The sequence below is a fragment of the Quercus lobata genome, chromosome 3, assembly GCF_001633185.2.
Source record: "Quercus lobata isolate SW786 chromosome 3, ValleyOak3.0 Primary Assembly, whole genome shotgun sequence".
In the NCBI taxonomy this organism is placed as follows: domain Eukaryota; kingdom Viridiplantae; phylum Streptophyta; class Magnoliopsida; order Fagales; family Fagaceae; genus Quercus; species Quercus lobata.
In genome coordinates, this window is record NC_044906.1 from 2,036,625 (window position 1) to 2,047,506 (window position 10,882).

General features: G+C 35.2%; 1 pseudogene; it reads right to left on the reverse strand.

Moving 5' to 3' along the window:
* Nucleotides 1-1,030: 1,030 nt before the first annotated feature.
* Nucleotides 1,031-10,882, reverse strand: part of LOC115979772 — a 39,565-nt pseudogene continuing 29,713 nt past the window's right edge.

A 10,882-nucleotide genomic window follows, 5' to 3' on the forward strand; every position in this document is an offset into this window, starting at 1 on the left:
AAGATGGTTAGGAAGAAAATATTTATCTTTATGACTTTAATGGGTAAATTATCTTCTCTTCATAAATAATTGTATGTAATTGAAATCCAGATTAGTATTTTATGGAGCAAGAAAAGAACAAATAGCAAACATTGATCACCAAAATAGGAAGAATGCAATTGTTTAACAAAAAAAAAAAAAAAAAACCCTAAAATAAGCATAAATCTCATAAATCAAAGATCCACCAGCTTTATCTAATGAAAGGAGTGTCAATTTTATTGAAAGATGATAATGAAAATCATATTTGTATTTCAACATAGATGATTATAATTATCTTCGTTTTATTTTTCCCTACTTACAATAAGTGGGAAGGAGATTCAAATCCAGGTTTTACCAACCCCCCCGGCGCCCACCCCACCAAAAAAAAAAAGATTTTAATGCTAGGTACTAATCACAACTTCCTATTCTTATTCGGGATTTTTGTATACCTTACATGCTAATGCTCTTTTCTAATTTCTCAATACTTCCCATAATTTGCAAGCTTCTAAAAACAAGGATTCCCTATTAAAATTACAATGAAAAAGGTATTTCAATGATTACCAAAAGCTTTTACTTTTCCAAGTTTTGGCATTCAATGTCTCTTTAATTTGAAGTCTTGAATGATGCGAGTACCTTCTTTCTCCTGTGGTTTCCTCTACAAATTCCACCATGCCATTAAAAAACTTTCAATATTTTCAATTTGGTCAGTCTTATTTTCTGTAAAACACGTATAAATATTCAATGGTATTATTGGTTCTAAGAATAACGATAGTGGATAACATGCCCAATGTTAACAAAGCACTGATTTTTTTCTTGAATACAAATTGAAGTAACAATGACACTAGTTCATCGTAAATAACCCATAGGATCTTTTAAAGGTCAGGTGCTCTACAAACCTGGTGAAAAAAATTTAATTCCTTTGTTCATATTGGCATGTCCTTGTTTAGAGAAGAATAATTACCAACAGGACATGCTATCAAACTAACCAAGGGCATCCCACATTTTTTTTAATTTAAAAACACCTGCCATATAGCACATCAAACAAGACGTTAAAGCATAATATATCTCAAGAAACCAAGAGAAAATGCTATAGCCAGCATGATTAAAAGCCACCAAAAGTGCAAAAGCTAAGGCTTAAGATTTACAGATTATCAAAGCCAAACAATCAAGAAAAGTTACAATTGAAAACAGATGCAGTATAATGTAGAAATCTATTAATGCATCCAATAGTGACATAGTATAATGTCATTGTTTTGGAGACAATTCTTTGTCCTTGATTAAATATTGTTCATCAATTAGCTTTTTTTTTTTTTTTTTTGAACAATTTAAAAGGATACATGACCCTCCCTGCCAAAATTGTGTATCAAGTAATCCAAGGAAACTCTCCTTGTGGGGATGAACCCAAGATGCTTGGATCTACAACTTATCCTGAGCCTCCAACCACTAGGCTGCACCTTGACGGGTACTTACCAATCAATTTTACCCTCCTGTGATCCAATCTCTAGCAAGTAATTTTTAGCTTCCAAGGCTGCCATGCAACCTAGATCATTAAAGAAACCAAGTAAACTAAGTAGAGAAGACCTTAATACATATATTGTGAATAAAGTATAACTTAAGTGGAACAGGTCTTTTTATTCAAATTTAAAAAGATAAATTAAATTTTTTAACAAAACAAAAATATTGGTGATAGAAACAGGTTATCGCAACATTGGTAGAAGCCATGGCCAGTGGTATAATGAAAGTGAAAACCACTACTAACATGATTTTTAATTTTCTATAAAACTATTCTGAAAATTCAGAATGAAACAGAAACCAGCAACAACCTCTCCCCCCCCCCCCCCCCCCCCCCCCCCAAAATCTTGAGACCTAAATGAACATTTCAGAAAGACGTGTTCCCAGTAGCAGATGTTAGGACATATGTGATTCAATGTTTGGTGCATATGTCACTATTTTATGTAATTGGTTAATCCTTTGACAAAACACACTTTACTTGTAATTGGGTAAATCTAGGATGTGTTTAATGTTTCAAGAAATAAGGTTTCAAGTTCAATGTTAAAACTATGCAAGTCTGTCCAAGAATCAAGTCAGAAAGTGCAGGATTTTAAAGCTCGACAGCTAGCTCGATAGATGGCTATCTATCAAGGTTTATGAAATTCAAATTTATGTTCTATTTTTCATCCAATCCATGGGTATATGTTTGGGCTTTCTTTTCTCACAACCCTAAACATATATAAGGATTATTTTAAAGGTCGTAAAAGGTTATGCACAGTTGCACAAGAGCACAATTCCACAAGTGTGAAGAAAGTTGTGACCGGTGACCTAGTTTACCCTAGTTCTTCATTCTCTTCAAGAAGTTGCTATATTTGTACACCATAGGGTTTTTTAACCAAGCAACTTCATGATCTTCATTGTGTGATGAACAGAAGAACTTTGCAACCAATATCCTTCTCAAGTTGATGATCAAGTCGCGTACTAGGATCCGCGTAATTGGTTAGTCACGTACTAGGAGCCGTGCATTGAAAAGGAGAAATTGTCACTACAGAACAAGTCCAATTGGGTATTGGGGTAAGGGTTCAACTGTAGGTTAGTATAAGGTACTAAGATTCCTTTACTTGTAATCGCTTTTTTTGATAATAGTGGATTCTCAAGAATGGTGACCTTAAAATCACCCGGTGGAGTTTTTACTGTATAGGTTTTCCCTATTCGTAAACAAATCACCTTGTCAATTTAATTTCCACTGCATACTTAATTTAATTGGTGATTTGTTTGTGTTACCACGTACATTGCATGTTAATTTGATTAATTAATAAACTTGGTTAATTAATCAATTAATTCATCACAAATGGTCAATATGTTTTTGGCATATCAAGTGGTATCAGAACAGGCACACTCTGATTAGGTTTTAATCTTTGTTGTGTGATCCATTGACTCTTGTTTGTCATGCATAGAGGACAGTTACTTATTATACCTTCTGTATTTGATGGCACTAACTATGCATACTGGAAAGTACACATGAGAGATTTCTTGTAGTCTTTAGATGAGAAAGTGTGGCAAGCTGTAGAGATAGGCTAGACTAAGCCTACAGAAGCACCGGTTGACTAGGAGAATGCAAAGATCAAGGCAGAAAACTTCAACAGCAAGGCATTGAATGCTCTATTTAGTGTAGTCACTAATGAGGAATTCAAGAAGATATCCTCCACTAAAACTGCTAAGGAATGATGGACCATTCTCCTGACAACCTATGAAGGAACTAAGGCTGTCAAGGATTCAAAGCTTCAGAGGCTTACTAAGAGCTTTGAAGAGATCAAGATGGAGGAGGATGAGTCGTTTGATGAGTTCTATGTTAAGCTCAAGGATATAATGAACTCAGCTTTTAATCTTGGGGAAACCATTCCTGAACCCAAGATTATGAGAAAGGTGCTCAGATCTCTATCCAAGAGATTTCATGCCAAGATCACCGCGATTGAGGAATCAAAGGATATTGACAAAATTCCTTTGACTAAGTTGGTTGGAAATCTATTGACCTATGAGTTGGGTTTGACGAGGATAGGGAAATCAAGCAAGAGTAAGAGCATGGCTTTGAAAGCCAAAAGCAGTGACACTGATGAGTCTTCAGATGACGAAGATTCTAAGATGAAATCCTATATTACGAGGCAATTCAAGAAGTTTATGAAGAATGCCAACGCAAAAGGATTTGACAAGGACCGAAAGTAATCCAATTCTTCACATTTTAAGAGTCAAGACAAAGGGAAGAAGGATGCTAGGGATGGCGGTCAGTACACTGTTCCCTTAGGACCAAAGTGCTTTGGGTGTTAAGGTTTTGATCATATGAAACAAGAATGCCCTACATATCTCAAGACTATTGGGAAGAGTAAGGCACTTACTGCTACCTTGAGCGACATTGAGCCTAAGGATGACTCCGATAATGAGGATGATGGAATCCTAAATGCTTTCATTGTCACTGTAAATCCTACTGAGGGGATTGTTGAAGATGGAGATGAAGAAGAGGAATTGGTGAAGTCTAAGTTTTAAAAGATGGTTGAGCAAGATGACATCCACACAGCCTATACAAAGTTATATCAGGTCTCAAAAAAGCATGAGAAGTCGTACAGGTTAACCACCAAGAAGCTTCGTGATGTGGAGCTTGAGCGAGAAGAAATCTCTACAAAGTTTGATGAAGCAAATCAGACTATTGGAGCACTTAGATTTGAGAATAATTTATTGGCTAAGAAGACCAAGAAACTTGAGGTAGAACTGTTCCAAGTCAGAGCACAGCTGGAAAGGACTTCAAGCGCTAAGCTCGATGAGATGCTCAGTCTTCAAAAATCTGCTTCTAATCAAACCAGTTTAGGGTATGATTTCTCTTCTCCTAGTATTGCTTATACTAGTACTCCTGTTTTTTATACCTCTTACTACTAATGTTGAAACTGAGAATAATGATGTTAATAATGAATTAGCTAGTGAGAATGTAAACAAAGGTTAAATTTATCTTAGGAGCACCCCCTAAGCTTGATAAGAAAGAGATTAAGAACCCTAGGTCTAAGAAGGGAATTTCTCAAAAGCCAAAACAGAAAAAGTATTATTTCTGTCATCACTATGGAGTAGCTGGACATACTCGACCTAATTGCTACAAGTGGTTAGCCACTCAAAAGAGCAACAGCATGATCGCATCGAGAGACCATAATCAGTTTCCATCCTCTTTTGCTCCTCCTGTAGATCTTTTCAAAACCCTCATGTTCCTTTCAAACTTGAATGGTTTTAATTCTTCCCGCTCACTGCCGGATCAAGGGATCGCTAAACGAAAAGGTTCTTCCAAGGTGTGGAAGGAAAAGGGCTCTAAGTGATTCCATCACTTCTCTCTCTCCCCTTCTTATTTTTATGTGTGCATTACTTGTGTGTTTTGCTTTATTGTTTTGAGTCAGTCTAGTTTTATGCATTGCTTTGTTTTTATTTAACAGGCTTTGTTTGTTTATTTTTTAGTTTTTTTTTTTTTTCATAAAAAAATTGAAAAATCAGAAAAATACAAAAACAGTGTGTGAATGTGTACATTGGTACTTGTGTACCTTGGATGGCCATTGAAACAAAGTTTTCTAAACTTTGTATCTCTTGTAACTTAAATGAGCATTTCTATGCATAACTAAGCAAGTGAGTTTTCTAGCTCGTGTTTGTGATGAGTAAGGTTAAGTGATCTCTTATACTTAATACTCGTATCATTCTTTTTAACAGAAGGACTAAAAAATCCTAAGAGAAATGAATAAATAACCATCTCACCACTGTTGCCCAGCTAATCATGAAATGACATTTGTATGCTTCAGCATAGCAAAAGTGCAATGTCAAAAGTTTAACATCATTGGGTATTTCTTTTCTCTCTCTTATATGCCCATGCATGATTTGCTTAAAAGAAAAATGAAAAGCAAAAAGAATCAAAATGTTTAAATATGATTGCAAGCGTGAATTCTAGGAGATGTGGGAGTTATAAGATGTACCTTGAAGGTGATAGTCCCCATCAAACAATTATGATTGTGTGTGAGTTAAAGTGATTTTCTCATATCTCAAATCGTTATAACATGTAGACACTTATGCAATCTTGCAATATTTTTCACACACAACATGCAATATTCTTTGCTACTTTTGATATATGTGTAGGTACAATGTGATTTGGCCATCACAAAGAATACATGTGTTAATGTATGCTCACTAAACTGTCTTAACTTGTTTTTAAAATATAAAATTGGTTAGACTTGTTTAGTGTGTGTGTGTTTTGGGATCTAAATGCCTATCATTTTTATTGTTGAGAGCTGATTTTGAGAGCTTAAAATGTTGTTTGGATCTTTGGTTGAGTTGCATATTCGATTGCATTCATAACTGTGTTTTTCTCTTCTTTGAAAAATTATTTTTAAGCAACCTCAACAGCTCCTCAACACCTCTCGATACCTAGCTTATCTATCGAGCTGTTCAGTTTCTTTTTATCGCAGTCTTGATAGCTTCTCGATAGCTCCTCGATCCATCAAGAGACTTTCTATCTACTCAATAGCTCCTCGAAAGCTACCTCGATCCATCGACCTTGTTTTTGTTATGGATACTAGCTCGATAGCTGCATCTGTCAAAATTTAAACCTCAACACCTCTTGACACCTCTCGATCTGTCGAGATTTAAGAGGTTCTATTTAAAGGGTCTGCGTGATTCAGATCTCATTTCTCTTAATCTCTCTATATACTCCCGTGTCTTCTCACCTCCCAACCTCTCTCTCTCTCTCTCTCTCTCTCTCTCTCTCTCTTTAAACTCCCTTCCTAAGAGCTTTTAGGCCTCAAGATCACTTTTCTTGCATCTAGTATAATCTTTATCTCACATTCTTCATGCATTTCATGTTTTCTGACCTAACTTTTGGGATCTTTGATAAATTTTGGGGTTTTTCAAAATTAATGGAGTTTTTGTGAAATTTTTGGAATGGGCTTTGTGAAAATGACTTTAAATCATCATGCATTGCATCACATCTACATTATAACACTGTTTCATGCATTGTAGATGTATGTTTACTTTGTTGAACTGATTGTGTGCTGGTAGGATTGGATGGGGTTGAGCCCATGATGTTTATACCATTGCATATCACATGCTCATGTATTCTCATGCATACGTACTCTACATTCTCTATATTCTTATATATTGACTGTATTGGTGTTTTTTTGCGTGTCTCTTTCTCCCTCTCTCTCTAGTTTACGTTAGTTGCATCATGGCATCTAAACGTAAATCTACTCCGTCCCGGAACCCTCTTCGTTCAGGGACATCCACTTCCTTTAACCCTACTCCCTCTCACGTCCGATTCCGTGATGAAAAGTCCAAATCAGACTTCTTTGAGACTTTTCTAGACGAGGCGTTCATTCGGAATGCCAAGTCATTTTGTCGGACTTCTCCAACACTGACCTACCCACTATCATTCATAGTTGGGGTTGGGAGTCACTGTGTGACGTCTCGGTCACTTTTCCATTCGTGCTTATCTAGGAGTTCTACTCCAACATGCATGGATTTGACTATTCAGTAACTCTTTTTGTTACTCATGTTCGAGGTACGTGCATTATGGTCACTCCAGATATTGTATCTAAGATGCTCCACGTCCCAAGGGTAGCGCATCTTGACTACCCTGGTTGTGAGTGTCTGAGGATTGTGTCCAAAAATGAGCTGATATCCTCTTTTTGTGAGTGTCCATTTGATTAGAGTGATCGTCAGTTCACTTCCTGTACGGTCTTTGCTAAAGGCCCTCAGTTTCTTAACATGGTTATGACTTTTGTTTTACATCCCTTATCTCATTATAACTCTATTACCGAGCCCCGTGCTCGATTTTTGCTTTCTCTTTTAGAGCATCTTATTATAGATTTTCCCTCTCACTTCTTTCTTTCCATCATAGATGTATATAGGGATATGGCAACCCGTGATAAGCTCATCTTCCCTTCGGCTATCATGAGGATTTTACGCCATTTTTTTGTTCCCTTTCCTGTTTCCGACCATTTCCATGTTATGTGTGCCATAGACATCGCTACCATTAAACAGAGCGAGGCGTAGTTACGTTCAAGGCGGTCCGGGTCGACAGCTCCTCCCATTCCTTCAACTCCATCCACCTCCGCTCCCTCTTCCTCTGTGGGTGGTGTGACTCTCAATGCAATCATGGCGCAACTTCAGCACATGGATGCTCGCCTCAACACTCTCAGTGATGAGTTATGTTAGGTGAACACCTGTGTCAACCGTATTGCTAGACGGCAGGCTTGCCTTGGTGGCTTTGTGGAGTCTCCCTCTCCTCCTCTCGAGGCATCCAAGCATAGTTGTCAAATCGTGAATCGTATCGTGAATCGTTTTTTCATTTTTATGTATCATGTATTGTATCGTATCGTGTATCGTAAGATACACAAACACTATATAAAATTTATAAAACATTATACATATACATATATTTATTACAAAATTGAAACATATGCAAATAATGACTACTTTAATTATCACTTATGTTAAAGTATTTGACTAAGCTAACCAAATAAACCAAATGGAAATATATTTTTAACATCCATATCCAAAAGATAAAAATATCCATATCCAAATTCATTAGAGTTCAAAGTCACTACATATTATATTAGTCAAAATATTTTTTTTCCTAAATATATTCATCACTGCCTAATCAAAATCATCAAAATCATCTCCATAGTCCAAGTCAATGAAGTTATCATCTTCATCATCTTGCAAAATCATTTCATCATTGGCATCTTCTTGTACATCTTCTTCATCATCTCCAACATCCACTATCTCTTCTGGTTCTTCAACTTCAATAACTTTTTCTTTACTTTTCTTTTTGGCATTCAAATTTCTTGGACCTATAAAAATAATAACAAAAAATATATATTGTCAAAATTAGCATTTTATTCATAATATAGAAAATAGAATTTCAATTTAATATAAATTTATACCTCTCTTTCTTTTTCTACTACATCCTTCCTCATTAACTTCAAAGCATTCATGAATGTCCATCCATGAAGTATCTTCTGGCAAGCAAGGTTCTTCCTTTTCGGTAATCCATTCATCATCAGATTCCATATCCGATAGACAAATTGGATCATATGAGTCACCATTCTCTTCTCTCTTTATTTGTCTCAACTCCAAATTAATATTATAGTTTACAAACACCAAAGCATTCACTCTTTGTTGCTCAAGACGATTTCTTTTTTTAGTGTGTACATGATCAAAAGTACTCCAATTTCTTTCACATCCCGTTGCACTACAAGTTAGGCTTAAGACACGTATAGCTAAGTTTTGAAGCTCTTTGCAATGTACTCCATAACTTTCCCACCACAATGCTATATTACCAACAAAAGAAATTGTAAAGGGCTAAAATATAATTATGATAACAACAAATAAAAAGCTACATTAAGATGATAATGATAATAACAATAGCACATACCTAGCTGCTTCTTTGTTCTTGTAAGTATAGCCATTTCTTTTCCAAACAAACCCTCAGCTTTATCAAATTTCTCCAATTGTAGATCAATCATACACCTCTCCAAAGTTGTAGGACACATCCTTTCAATCACTTCATAAAGTCCAACTCTCACTTCTTCATTTGCAACAAAGTTGGGATCATAATGAAACCTATCACAGTTTTATATCTTATAAATAAATAGGCATACAAAATATAAATATAAAGATTAAAATATATAACAATTCAAATAATGAACTTACTTAGGATTGAGAAAATAAGCTGCTGCATGTAAAGGCCTATGAAGTTGAAGCTCCCATCTAGTTTCAATAATTCTCAATATAGGTCTATATCTCCTTTGCACATCATTAAAAATTTTCCAGATTTGCTCTTTTGCTCTATCCATAGCTTCATATATGTAGCCCATTGCTGGTTTTGCATCACCATCTACAAGCCTTAAAACTTTTACTAACGGGATCACACATTTCAAGCAAAATTTAATTGCAGGCCAAAACTTTGGATCACTCAAGACAATTAATTGGACATTAATGCCATCACTTTTCTTTGCATAGGGACTCTTAGCCCATTCCTCAGATGCAAACATAGACCTTAATCCAATCTTTTGTTGATATATACTCTTCAAAGTTAAGTAGGCAGTGGCAAATCTTGTGACACCTTGTCTTGCCAATTCCCTCCCTTTTGTATATTTTCTCATCAAATCAAGCACCCAAATATGACGGTAAATAAAAACAGTGATCTTCTTTGCTTTTTTTATAGTATTTGCATGCACAGGCAAATCACCAATGTCATGAAGCATCAAATCAATGCAGTGGGCAACACAAGGATTCCAAAAGATCTTACATCTTTTTTCCATTAATTTTTCACCAGCTGAAACATAAGCTGAAGCACTATCTGTCACTACTTGCACCACATTCTCCTCTCCAATTTCTTGCACCAAAGAATCAAGCAATTGAAATAAATTTTCAGTATTCTTGGAAATATCAGAGGTGTCAATAGATTTAAGAAAAACTGTTTCCTTTGGACTATTGACAAGGAAGTTTGTGATAGACCTCTCTCTATTATCCGTCCATCTATCTGACATTAAAGTGCAACCTCTTTTTTTCCACTCATTTTTATACTTATCCAATGTGAAGTGCATATTTTCTACCTCTTTTTTCAAGAAAGTCACCCTTGTTTCATGATAAGTAGGGAGTTTCAATCCCTTGCCATAATTAGCAACTGAATCCATCATTTTTTTAAACAAAGGGCTCTTAACTAAATGAAAAGGTATAGCATGAGCATAAAAAAATCTACAAATAGCCAAACAAGTTGCAGTACGATCTTTCACCAAGGAAGGTAAAGTCACTTGTTTAGAATTTGATTTCCCTTTTAATTATGCATCCATGGTTCCCTTTTTTGCATTATCACCACCAATCTTTTGTAATTCATCTTCTTGAAGACATTCAACATCAAACTCATCATCAAGTTGCTCATTTTTTTTTTTTTAAATGTTTTCCAAAAGTTTGGCAAAATAATTTTTAACATCTTTGGGCACCTTCAAGCGTGGTTTAACATCCCTATGTGTATGTGCCAAATGGTTTTTCATTCTTATGACTCCACCCCAATATTCATTTGAGCAATAATTACATTTAAGCTTAAGCCTACTTGTCTTATCATTAATACGTAGACAATGATCCCAAGTGGGATCTTTCTCCTTATTTCTTTTCCTTCTATCACCCATTTTTTTTTATACCTAAAAGCAAATATGAACACTTGAATTTATAGTCAATCAACAATTTTTATGTACACAAATTAAGCATCACAATTACACTATCACAAATTCACAGTATTAATATTAACATTACAAAATACATACATATATATATATATATAATATTTATATATAAA